Below are 12,365 nucleotides of genomic sequence, written 5' to 3'. Positions count from 1 at the left end.
TCCCCCAGTGCCTGGAACATAATAGGTACTCAGCACATCACTGCTGTCTTCTAAATAGCTTGTAACCATGTCTTCAAGCACAATTTAAGCCTGATTTTAGGATAAGCCTGGGTTAGAGTTTCCACCGGATCCTGAACAAACAGCTCACATTTCCGCAGAGCAACCCGGCAGTCGACACGTGGGACCTTCGGAAAGAGCACTTCCCCATCGGTCAGGTGCAAAGGTGGCCCTTCCGGATGTTCAGATGGAAACCACAGGGCCACCACGGAAATGAAGTCGTAAGAAGAGAGAGCTTTTCAGCCGAATAATTGGATTTCCAAACATATGCATATTTTATGCCTCCTCATATTAAATCATTCACGGAGAATGTGTTGTTGATAAATAAAATAGTGTCTGACAACAATGAGCAGACACATAACGATTTTCTCTTTCACACTTGGTTAGGTAAAAAGTTTGCCATCATGGGCTGTCAACAGTAAGTGATGACTGTTATTAGGGGCAAAGATGTGTGAGCATTCAGAGCAGGCGGGGAGCCTCAGACCCCGAACCCGAGCTCGGTGATCAGAGTGGCTATTAGCGACTGTCCCGTCCTCACCGTCTACTGAGGGATTCAGGAATCTATGGAGCTAGAAGGGCTGCTCTCTATTTCAGGAGCTACCCAGCCTGCTTCCTGGCTTGGTCTTCCACGACGGTCACACACACGCTCTCCCGGCCCCCGAGTCTTCCCCAGGGACAAAAACTCAATCACATGTGGGCCAAGAGGAGAGCCTCTCAGGCTTTTGCTTTGTAGAAGGAAAGGAGTGCATGGCAGGGCTAGACAGGTATAGTGTGTCCCTGCTGTCCCTCCCTCACCTGTGCCACCAAGACAGCCTTTCTCCGTTTTCCCTCCTGCCTTCAATCTGAGCAGAAGTGGGGCGTCCTCGGACAAGACTCTGCTGGTGCCCACAATTCCCCCCACGTCTAGGACAGCGGGAGTTTCCATCATCTCCTACTGCAGCCTCTGGAAATGTGTCTTACCCAACTGTCATCCGACAGCATCTTGGTGCTCCACGACGCTGGAAGCCATCCGTGCCGTGGAGGCTGCGTGGCCCTGGGATGGATTTTAGGATGCAGAACCATTCAGCTGTGTCAGCTTACTCGTTGGTCATACAGAAGCTCTGTTCATTCCTTCATTTGCCTTTTGTTAATCACGAGGTCAAGAGCAGTGCATTTTCCAGCTTTTCCATAGTCCAGGCAAAGCACAATCTTTTTAGCTTTCTGAAAGGAATTAATATGCGTGAGGTCTGAGCGCCAGCAAGGGTAAATTGTAAATTATTGGGGATTAATTGTAGCCACGAAAACAATCATTCTCAATCCGACCGAAATGCAACACAAAGGAAACCCCTGAGTGAGTATCTCATCTCTGGCTGACAGATCGACGCTTTCTCCACTCCAAATTTACATCTCTCGCTCCTTGAGAAAACATATTTTTGAATATTTTTAAACTAAAAGCATGTTTTAAACTAAAAGCATATTTTAAACTAAAATCATGTTTAATATATAACAAATTTAGAAAAACATGGGCATTGAAGATTAGAAAAAAAATTTTAATTATTAAAATCCTACCTCCCCAGGGGTGCCTGGCGGGCTCAGTTGGGGGAGCACATGACTCTTGATCTCCAGGGTTCTGGGTTCAAGCCTCACGTTGGGTGCAGAGAATACCTAGAAAAAATCCTACCTCCCCCAAAGAAAAAAAATCTATGCGTAATTGGAGAATCTTCCCAACATAGCAGATAACCTAAAAGTAAATATTCGTCTATGGTTTTCAGAACCCTCATTTAGTCCTCAATTTCCAACCAATTTGGTTCCAAACAGCACTTCCCAAATGACGTCACTCTTACAAAAAGGTACCATATAAGCAGAATGTAATATAGGGAAACACGAAATCAGTTGGACTTTGCCTGACTTATTTAGTTCGAGGCTTGAGTTTGTAGGGTGCGTATATGTTTAAGCGAATGCTACACAGCGTGTGCTCCTCTCACTTACCTGAGAGAAGCCACGCCCAGATTTAAACCTGTAACTCGGAGGGCTCTGTCTCTAAGCCACTCTGGGGTTCTAACAAGCCAGTGCATGACCTTTGGAATACGTCTCCCTATCGAAAACCCGATAGTTGATTACTCAGTGGATTCTCCAGATCCTTTAAACCTGGGGAATGTGCTGTTGCTGGAAGTGGTCTCGCTGTTCCTCCCACGACGGAGGCTGCCACAGGGGCTGGCGTGCTGATGAGACGTCATTCCGGCTGAGCAGCAGAACTGCGGTTTTAAGAAACACTTGAGACCACCGAGCGACGTTTCTCTCCCACAGAGGAAGTGCTTCGTTGCACACACGAAATCCTTTCCCTTGGAAAAAAGACAGCCAGGGGGCTGCAACTTCCATCAATTAAACCCTGACCTCCTTTCTGTCATTTGCACTTTCTCTTTCTTAATGATGGCTTTTTTTTTCTTCACTTTTTTAAAAATTTCTTTTCAGCGTAACAGTATTCATTGTTTTGCACCACACCCAGTGCTCCATGCAATATGTGCCCTCCCTATTACCCACCACCTAGTTCCCCAACCTCCCACCCCCCGCCCCTTCAAAACCCTCAGGTTGTTTTTCAGAGTCCATAGTCTCTCACGGTCCATCTCCCCTTCCAGTTTCCCTCAACTCCCTTCTCCTTAATGATGGCTTTTTAAAGAAGCTGCCGATGGATAAGCACTTAGATGGTTTGATGGTTCTCCGCCCATCGTCTTTTTTTTTAATTAATTAATTTATTTATTTGATACAGAGAGATCACAACTAGGCAGAGAGAGAGAGAGAGGGAGAGAAGCAGGCTCCCTGCTGAGCAGAGAGCCCGATGCGAGGCTCGATCCCAAGACCCTGAGATCAAGACCTGAGCCGAAGGCAGAGTCTTTAACCCACTGAGCCACCCAGGCGCCCCATGCCCATCCTATTTTTTGCACAACTTGGAGAAGTTCTAATAATGAAAATAACCATCATCGGCTGGAGACCCAGTGAACGAAGAGCATGCATTTTATTTTCACTTTAACAAAGAAAGTTACATCCAAGCAGAGCCCTTCTGGAAATTTTGAGTGAGGAAATTACGGTTCTACATTTTGGTCCTTGTAAAATTTTTGCTGGTCAGATCCAGAGCCATCGTTATGGTTCTTGAGGGAGGGGGGGAAAAAAGGCGAGATAAAATTTAGGAACCCTCAGGAGCACCAAGGAAAGGTACACAGCAGCTAATGCAAGAAGTTAATACGGACTCGGAGGAGTTGGTCCCACGGGAGAAAGACAAATAATGATGAGAAGTGCTCTTCCCTCGTAACTGATTTTCCTTTTTTTTTTTTTTTTTTCTCATTCTGTTTTCCTGCCTTGGTTTTGTGGACGTGCCGAAATGCCCCAGGCAACGAGCTGGTTGTAGACATGGTTAGGACAGCCCAAGTTCTCATGCTCCCTCTTGCAAGCACCAGGGGTCACGCATCCCCTCCCCCGTGTAACACCCCATTCTGTACGTTGACGTCGTGCAGAGATTTCATTGTCCAGCAGGTTCCCCGTCGTCATTAGTGCTGTCAACCCTATGAACTTCCTTGTCCTCAGACTCCCTGCCACGGTCCCGGCTAAATCTCGGTACACCCCCAGACAAACCAATGCAACGGTGAGTCTTTCACTCACCCGGTGGCTGGGAGCCCTTGAGCAGCCGTGAACGTGTGCACGCACACGTGTTCACGTTCGCAGGCTGTGCTCGTGTATAATCGAACATATGCGGATCTGCCTATGTAACACCTGCGTAGGCATAAAACACACACGTTCTAAAGGTACACACAGATAGAGGAGTCAAGATGGCGGAGAAGTAGCAGCCTGAGACTACATCAGGTAACAGGAGATCAGCTCGATAGCTTATCTAAACATAGCAAACACCTACAAATCCAACGGGAGAGCGAAGAGAAGAAGAACAGCAACTCTAGAAACAGAAAATCAACCACTTTCTGAAAGGTAGGACTGGCGGAGAAGTGAATCTAAAACGACGGGAAGATAGACCGCGGGGGGAGGGGCCGGCTCCCGGCAAGCAGCGGAGGAACGGAGCACAAAATCAGGACTTTTAAAAGTCTGTTCCACTGAGGGACATTGCTCCAGGGGCTAAACCGGGGTGAAGCCCACGCGGGGCCAGCGTGGCCCCAGGCCCCGCAAGGTCACAGAAGGATCGAGGGTGTCAGAGTGTCGGAGAGCTCGCAGGTATTAGAACGGAGAAACCGGCTGCAAAGACAGAGCTGAGGACTGAACTCTCAGCTCAGGGTTACCTTGAACTGGTCGCGGGCTGGGTGAGCTCGGAGCGCGGCTAGAGGCTGGGGATACGGGAGTGATTGGGTGCTGTCCTCTGGGGGCGCACTGAGGAGTGGGGCCCCAGGCTCTCGGCTCCTCCAGGCCGGAGACTGGGAGGCCGCCATTTTCATTCCCGTCCTCCGGAACTCTACGGAAAGCGTTCAGGGAACAGAAGCTCCCAAAAGCGAACCCGAGCCGATTACTTAGTCCGGCCGCCGGTAAGGGCGGTGCAATCCCGCCTCGGGCAAAGACACTTGAGAGTCACTACAACAGGCCCCTCCCCCAGAAGATCAACAAAATATCCAGCCAGGACGAAGTTCATCTATCAAGGAGAAAGCAGATTCAATTCCTAAGACAGCAGAGCAATTCCAGAGGAGGAGAAAGCAAAGCACGAAACTCATGGCTTTCTCCCCATGATTCTTTAGTCTTGCGGCTACTTCAATTTTTTTTTCTTTTTTCAATTTTTTATTATTTTTTTTTCTTTTTTCAATTTTTTTTTCTTTTTTCTTTTTTCTTCTTCTGCTAAATTTTTTTAAAAACTTTTACCCTTTTCTTTTTTAACGTTTTTTGACTAGTTCATCTAAATATATATATTTTTTCTTTCTTTTTTTATGTTTTTTTATTTGTTTTATTTTTTAAATTTTTTTTTTCTTTTTTTTCAGAACCTGTTTTTTATCCCCTCCCCCCCCCCCCCACAATTTGGGGTCTCTTCTGATTTGGTTACAGCGCATTTTTCCGGGGTCTTTGCCACCCTATTAGTAGTTTATTTGCTCCTTCATATCCTCTTATCTGGACAAAATGACAAGGCGGAAAAAATCACCACAAACAAAAGAACAAGAGACAGTACCAAAGGCTAGGGACCTAATCAACACAGACATTGGTACTATGTCAGATCAAGAGTTCAGAATGACGATTCTGAACATTCTAGCCGGGCTCGAAAAAGGCATGGAAGATATTAGAGAAACCCTCTCTGGAGATATTAAAGCCCTTTCTGGAGAAATTAAAGAACTAAAATCTAACCAAGTTGAAATCAAAAAAGCTATTAATGAGGTGCAATAAAGGTACACACAACCGTGTACACGCACAACCACGTGCTGTTTGTGGCATCTTGGAACGTTCTAAGGCCAAAGTGGATCCGCTCACGCAACAGATGCTCCTGGGGACTGGACTGTCTGTGTGCAAGCCACATTGTCACATTACAGAATACATGACGGAAAAGGCAAAAGCCCGTTCTCTGTGTCACTTCCAGTCATGAATGATGCAGTGCGGCTGGATTTGGGGGGCATGAAGGGAGCGCAAAGCAGACGATGAAGCATGTTCAGGCGGCAAGAAGGGGTAGGGTTACTGTTGGTAGTGATAAATAATCATGACACGGCGTGATGGGGCCGTGATAATGGAGACGGTACCCTTCATATGCAAGGCTGTCTGGCACCTGTCCCTCCCTGCTCCTCCCCCAGTCACAGGGGATAAGAGTGCTTTCGGCCGAGCTATGTCGGGCTGCACCATGGACTGACTTTGGCCCCTGGAATGTGGACGGGATTTCAGGGAGCCAGAGAGATGGTCTGTCGAGTTTCTGCCAGCCCCCTCTCCTCCTGCACCCACTGCAAACCGGGATGTGGGCTGCTGGGACACCGTGTCTGCACGACGGGGACATCCACCTTTCTTAAGGACTCATCTCCTCAACCACCTGCCCTTCTCTACCCACGAGAAGGCTGGAGGAAGGAATGGAGAGAAAAGCCTTGTCTGTGTCCGTCCCCACAGCTCAGCAGGACTCCTTACGATGGCATTTGCTTCCATCCTTGTAGGATGCTTGGTTTATCCCAGGTTCTTAGCCAGCCGTGCATATTAATCCCCCAGAAATATTTGTTCTGCACATTTTCCGTGTCAGGCACAGACATGATGCAGTTTTAGGCAAGCGTGTGTTCTTTCTTTATGACACTTGCGTTCTACAGGAGAGCATTTCGACACACGAATGCGTGCCTGCGGGTTTTCTGAGTTAGCGGGTCCTGGGACTTTAAAAGAACACCCATGTGAGCAGTGTTTCATCACACTGTGAGGTGCAGAAAACCACCACCCTGAAAGGTGCTATCCACATAGATGCTTATTGCCAACGAGCAACGGGAAAAACCCACAATTGTGCCCAGTTAAGAAAAAAAAAAGGAAAGAAAGAAAAGTTTGCATCTGCTGAAAATTACTGCTCTGTGTATTGATTCCACACTTTCAGAGTGAGGCCATCTCCTGGAATTGAAGCTTTCAGCATTCAATACAAGGTGGTGGATGATGGAACTCTGTCTTTGAGCCGAGAGTCTAATAGCTCTTTCCCCTATTTGAATGATTGACTGTGTGGTCTGATGCCCAGTCCCTGGTGCCGGGGGGTATTCTCTGGCTCAGAGAATGTAATTAACAAGTGTTTTTAGATACATGTGTCCCATCGGAAAGCAGCGCTCAGTCTCTGTATCCACTCAGTATCTATTTGTTCATCCAGCCACAATTTGTTGAATTCCGAAGTGCACCTTGTTGCTCACAGATCCCAGCTCCCCTCCCCTGATAACACAGCAGAGTTGCTCCTATGGACCTCGTTGCCCTTATGTGAGGCCGTGTGAATTGCTTCAGCAGATGGAAAATGAAAATGAAAGCTTGGATGGATATACACTCAAGTTGTTCGACCCCTGGGAGTTGGATTTTTTTTTTTTTTTGCACAACCTGGTTCACCCCAATTGACCCCTCCCAACACACTCACTCCGCTGAGCGTTGTACAACATGCAGACAACACAACAACAAACAAGACAGCCTCCACCCTAACGGTGCTGCAAACTAATGAAAATGTCTAGGGGCGCCTGGGGGCTCAGTCGATTAACTGCTCGACCCTCTGATTTCGGCTCAGGTCATGATCTCGGGGTTGTGGGACTGAGCCCTGTATCAGGTTCCTCACTCAACCTAGAATCTGCTTGTCCTGCTCCCACTGCCCCTTCCCCGCCACCCTCCCCTCTCAAATAAACATAAATAAAATGTTTTCTAAAAGTTTTAAAAATGTATGTTTGTGTGTCTGTGTGTGACTAACAGAAAGTCTATCAAAATGGCAAGAGTGGTTTTATCTTGGTGTCGTGATTAAGTCAGGTTGTTCTTTTCTTCTTTGCATCGTCAGTGTCTTTCCCAGATTGTCCTTAATGGAGACGTATTGCTTTTATGTTTGAAAGGAAGTCATGTATCCTTATTAACATTTGTTTTATTACTATGCCTCCTGCTCACCTGTGAGGTGTGAGGTCTTTCCTGCTGGGACACACTTGAGCAGGGCACGGTTTGCACACTGACCTCTAGAGCGGGCTTGACAAAGGAGGCTGTTCCCAGGAAAAATTCCATCCATCCACGGCACGACCAGGTATGAAGAGAAGCAAGGGATTCCCATAGCACGTGAAGGTCTGCATGGGACCCGTGGTCCACGTCTGGTAGGGACGCAGGGAGAGCAAACAGTGAGGGGACTCCTATGGCATTTCAGCCCTCTGTCTGAAACATCACCGAAGCGCAATTGGGAATTAGGCATTATCCATCCATGTAGACAACTAAATGTGCAACATTTTCAAAGGGAATTTTTTTTTTAATGAATGACAAATAGAGATCTGGTAGTTGGACTGTCTTTTAACCCCTGTATTACGTCCCTACATGTTCAAGGGTGGTTCTTACATGGTGAAAACCACCAGACACCAGAGTTGAAACTTTGTAGGGTTTGCATTTGTAGTTCTTTTTATGTGAATAATGGCAGCTGATCATTCTGAAGGTCATTTTATAAATATAATCTACCACTTATTCTTATGTGCAAATTGTGTAGGAGCAACAAAAGGGGATATTAAACTTGCCAACGGGGCTCTAAAGATTCTACAAACACTTCTGACTTTCTTCTTCTTTTACGCGATGAGTAGCCTAACAGAATTACATGCCTGACAATGGCCGGGTGAATTCGGTTAACCAAACTTAGTGCGTTTGTTCATATTTTGAAAATAGAAGCACAGGAAGGAGGTTGGCTGATGAGCAATTCAATTTTCTAGATACAGATGCTTTTATAAATAGTAATCCCACCCCCGTTTAAAAAATGCTATATTATCTTCAAAAGTGTTTCTGAATTCCAATCACATTTTGCTCAAATAAGATAAATAACGATGGATAACTTCGAAAGCAAATGAGATTACACATTAATAATAAAAAATGTTTAAAGAGCTATGCAACGTGCAGAAGGGTACCCTTATCTATAGAAGGTAGATTTTGTTTAAAATACAGCTTTCGTGTGGGGGGCAGGACTACTTTTAGGTTAAGAGAATAGACATGGGATCGTGGCTCCTAAGAATGAGCTCAAAAAGCACGTCCTTCTGTCCATGAGGTTTAATGTGAATTCCAAAACCAGTGGGGCACCTGGGTGGCTCAGTTGGTTAAGCAACTGTCTTTGGTCATGAGATCCCAGGGTCCTGGGATCCGCGCCACATCAGGCTCCCAGCTCAGTGGGGGAGCCTGCTTCTCCCTCTCCCCACCCTCGCTTGTGTTCTCTGTCTCTCAAATAAATCAATGAAATCTTTAAAAAACAATTCCCTAAGCATTTCCAATTATGGATTTGAGAAGGGCTCAGCTGATTCCTTACGTTTCATAATTTTTTAAATTTTTTAAATTATGGAATAAGGCACAGTGATACTCATTATGTCATCCAGTCATGGGTGATGAGAAATAATTTTTGGATAATTACAATGTGTTAAGTCATTTATAAATGTCCTGAGTTCTTCTGAGCCATAATTTGGAGGAATAGATCTTAGCTATACTATTCCCCTAGCAGGTCCTGAGGGGGTCCTCAGAAATCATGGCACCACCCTTTGAGACCCTAGGTTCCCCACACTTAAAGAACAAATCCTTCTCACAGTGTAGCTAAACTCTGACTGGCCCACAGTGCTGATGGTCTTTACAACCCATCCCTTGTAAATTTCCTCTCTTCCAGGCCACCCCCTCTACTCCCCTACCAGCATTTCCTAATAATACCTCCCAAAGAAACTCTTTTCACTTGGACCCTCATTTCGGGGTCTGCTTTTAGGGCATGCAACCTAACACATCACAGAGTTCCCCTAAGTACCCCAGGTTAAGCGGAGATCAAAATTTAAATATACAAATAACCATCTAAAAAATTATCTCCCTAATGTCGAAACAATTGACTCTTAACTCTTCAAACTTTCATATATTCTTAGTTTTTATTAATAGCCTTTACAAGTGGTTGCCTGCCTTACTATGGAAAATGGGGTCCTTAGTTACCCATTGTTTGGTTGAACCAGTAAGATCACCTTTTATAACGTTCTTAGAGGAGTGAGGTTATAATAGAAGCACTCAGACTCACCAATTGGCCTCTATCTCCCTCCCTCCCTCCCTCTCTCTCTTTCTCTCTAATCCTGTTAGAAGAATAAGAATAAAATAGAAACTTAGCCTCTCTCCCTAGAGAGAGAGGAGATACAGGAGGGGGGAGGTGAGAAGGAGAAATGTGGATAAATATATAGATATATAAATACACAGAGTTCAAGTCTACTGATCTCTCTCCCCCAGCTGTGATCTTTCTCTGTGAAAGAGCCACAATCCAGAATTGATACTCTTCACTCCCAGAAGCTTTCCATTTAGCAGGGTCATAAGGACTAGAAGCACCGTCAGTAACATGAATTCATTGTATCCACAAAGGGGAGATTACAAACACAGAGTAACAAAAATCAGATCGAATGGATCTTAATATTTCATAAGGGGACTTAATTTATTTCATCACATTTTATATTAATTATTCTAATAAATCTTTTCTCATCAGCAGTCCCTACAAATTTAATAGACTTTATAAATAATCGGTCAATATTAACAGCATTGTAAATTCATTTCAACTTTGGGAAGAGTCCCTGCAGTTACTTTTGGGCTGTACTCTTGCAAACAATCCATAATTCACAATTAACCTTGGTTAAAAATCTGACAGGTATATGATTCTGGCAAATGACGGGTTTTGCTTGGATGCGGAAAAAAACAAGTTCCTGTAATTATAGGTTTTGAGAATACTAATTTCAGTGTACGTGAGCCCTGGGCCAGGAAATTGCTGAGAATATCGTTCACGAAAAATGCTCCATGGAGGAGAAAATCCCAAGTTTAGAGGAACAGCTGAAATGTGAATCAGAAGCTGTAATTCTGTCATTTATTTTACGAGCTTGCTTCCCAGTCAGGCATTGGGCAATATCAAGGATGCTAAGTGTTTATAGCCTTTCACCTGAGGGACACACCTGTTCAGAAAATGCAATGCGTTGCCTAGTCCTTAAGATGCATTGATGTCTTTCTCTTGTCCGCTCTGAAAAACAGTACCAATTAAGTCTTGACTTTTAATAAGCATGTGACATGGACGTGAAAAAGGTTCAGTTCCTTCTTTGAACTCCCAGCTACTGATCACAAGATCGACCTGACACTATGTTATTATTCGAAATGGTCTAGCGAATAAGGCAAGAAATTAACACTTAGGAGGCCAAGGGAGAGATTCTACAGCTGACCCTTGAACAGCACAGGTTTGAACTTCCTGGATTCACTTACCTATATTTCAGTAAATATAGTCTAGGGCTGTAAATGTATTTTCTCTTTCTTGGGGTTTTCTTTTTTAGATAGAATTTTATTTTTTAAAATATTTTATCTATTTATTTGACAGAGATCATAAGTAGGCAGAGAGGCAGGCAGAGAGAGAGGGAGAAGCAGGCTCCCCGCTGAGTAGGAAGCCCAATGTGGGGCTGGATCCCAGGACCCTGAGATCATGACCTGAGCCGAAGGCGGGGCTTAACCCACTGAGTCACTCAGGTGCCCTTTAAATAGCATTTTAGGGACACCTGGGTGGTTTAGTTAGTTAAGCATCTGCCATCAGTTCAGGTTATGATCTCAGGGTCCTGGGATTGAGTTCCGCATCAGGCTCTCTGCTCACAGGGGCGTCTGCTTCTCCCTCTCCCTCTGCTGCTCCCCCCTGCTCATGCTCTCTCTCTGTGTGTCAAATAAATAAATAAAATCTTTTTAAAATAACATTTTCTATATTTCTAGCTTACATTATTGAAGGAATCAAGTATGTAGTACATAGAAGATGAAAAATACACCCTTATCAATTGTCTATATTATCCATAAGGCTTCAACAAGAGATTCTTAGTAGTTATGTTTTTAGGGAGTCAAAAGTTATCTATGGATTTTTGACTATGTGGGAGGTAGGCACTCCAATTCCCATTTGGTTCATGAGTTAACTGTATTTTGTCATGTTTCTATTTCTAACTTAAAGGTCAAGTTAGATTTTTTTAACAGATTTTTCCTTTCACAAGATGGAGAACTTTCTTGTAAAACTGGTTTTAAGTTTTCCTAACGTTTTTAGTCAGAGCTGAGAGCTTTAGGTGGAAACAGCAAGACTTCAATATCCATTTTGGAGCAAAAATATTCAAGTTTAATATACAACAACTATACTCTAAATAATATTCTGATATTTTAGAGTAAGATATTGAGTCCAAAATCATGACTTTGGGGGGAAATTTTAAATATAACTTTTCTGGAAAAGAATTAAGACCTCAGTCCCAAGCAGGACCGTTGGGTGCTTCTAGCTGTGTGTCCTCATGGGCTCTAGGAAAACATAGGTTTTACAAGGTAATTGTCTTACTGAACAAAAACAAGGTTGCAGAGATTTTGCAGGTAGAACCGAGGTTGTGTGGTCAAAGCCTAGTGGGAACATTGGAAATCAACTGAGTTGTTTTCTGAAGATGTGTATCATTTTGCTATTCATTGTCTGCTTTCGAAAATTTTAGAATACCCAAGGACGTGCCCCTCTGAGTCTTCCCAGGTGGCGTCACCACACAACACCAGAAAATAACACTGTATTAGCATAAAATTTTTTTGTGATCTCACAGTCTCCCTGCTGGGGTTTCCTGAGACCCTCAAGGGTTTCCATGGTCCCATTTGGAGAAGTGCTTCTTCAGAATATACAGCTGAGGGGATGTGAATAAGTAAAAATGCTATCTTCC

Source organism: Meles meles, chromosome 12 (assembly GCF_922984935.1).
Source record: "Meles meles chromosome 12, mMelMel3.1 paternal haplotype, whole genome shotgun sequence".
Taxonomy (NCBI): Eukaryota; Metazoa; Chordata; class Mammalia; order Carnivora; family Mustelidae; genus Meles; species Meles meles.
Note: the sequence above shows the minus strand (reverse complement) of the source record.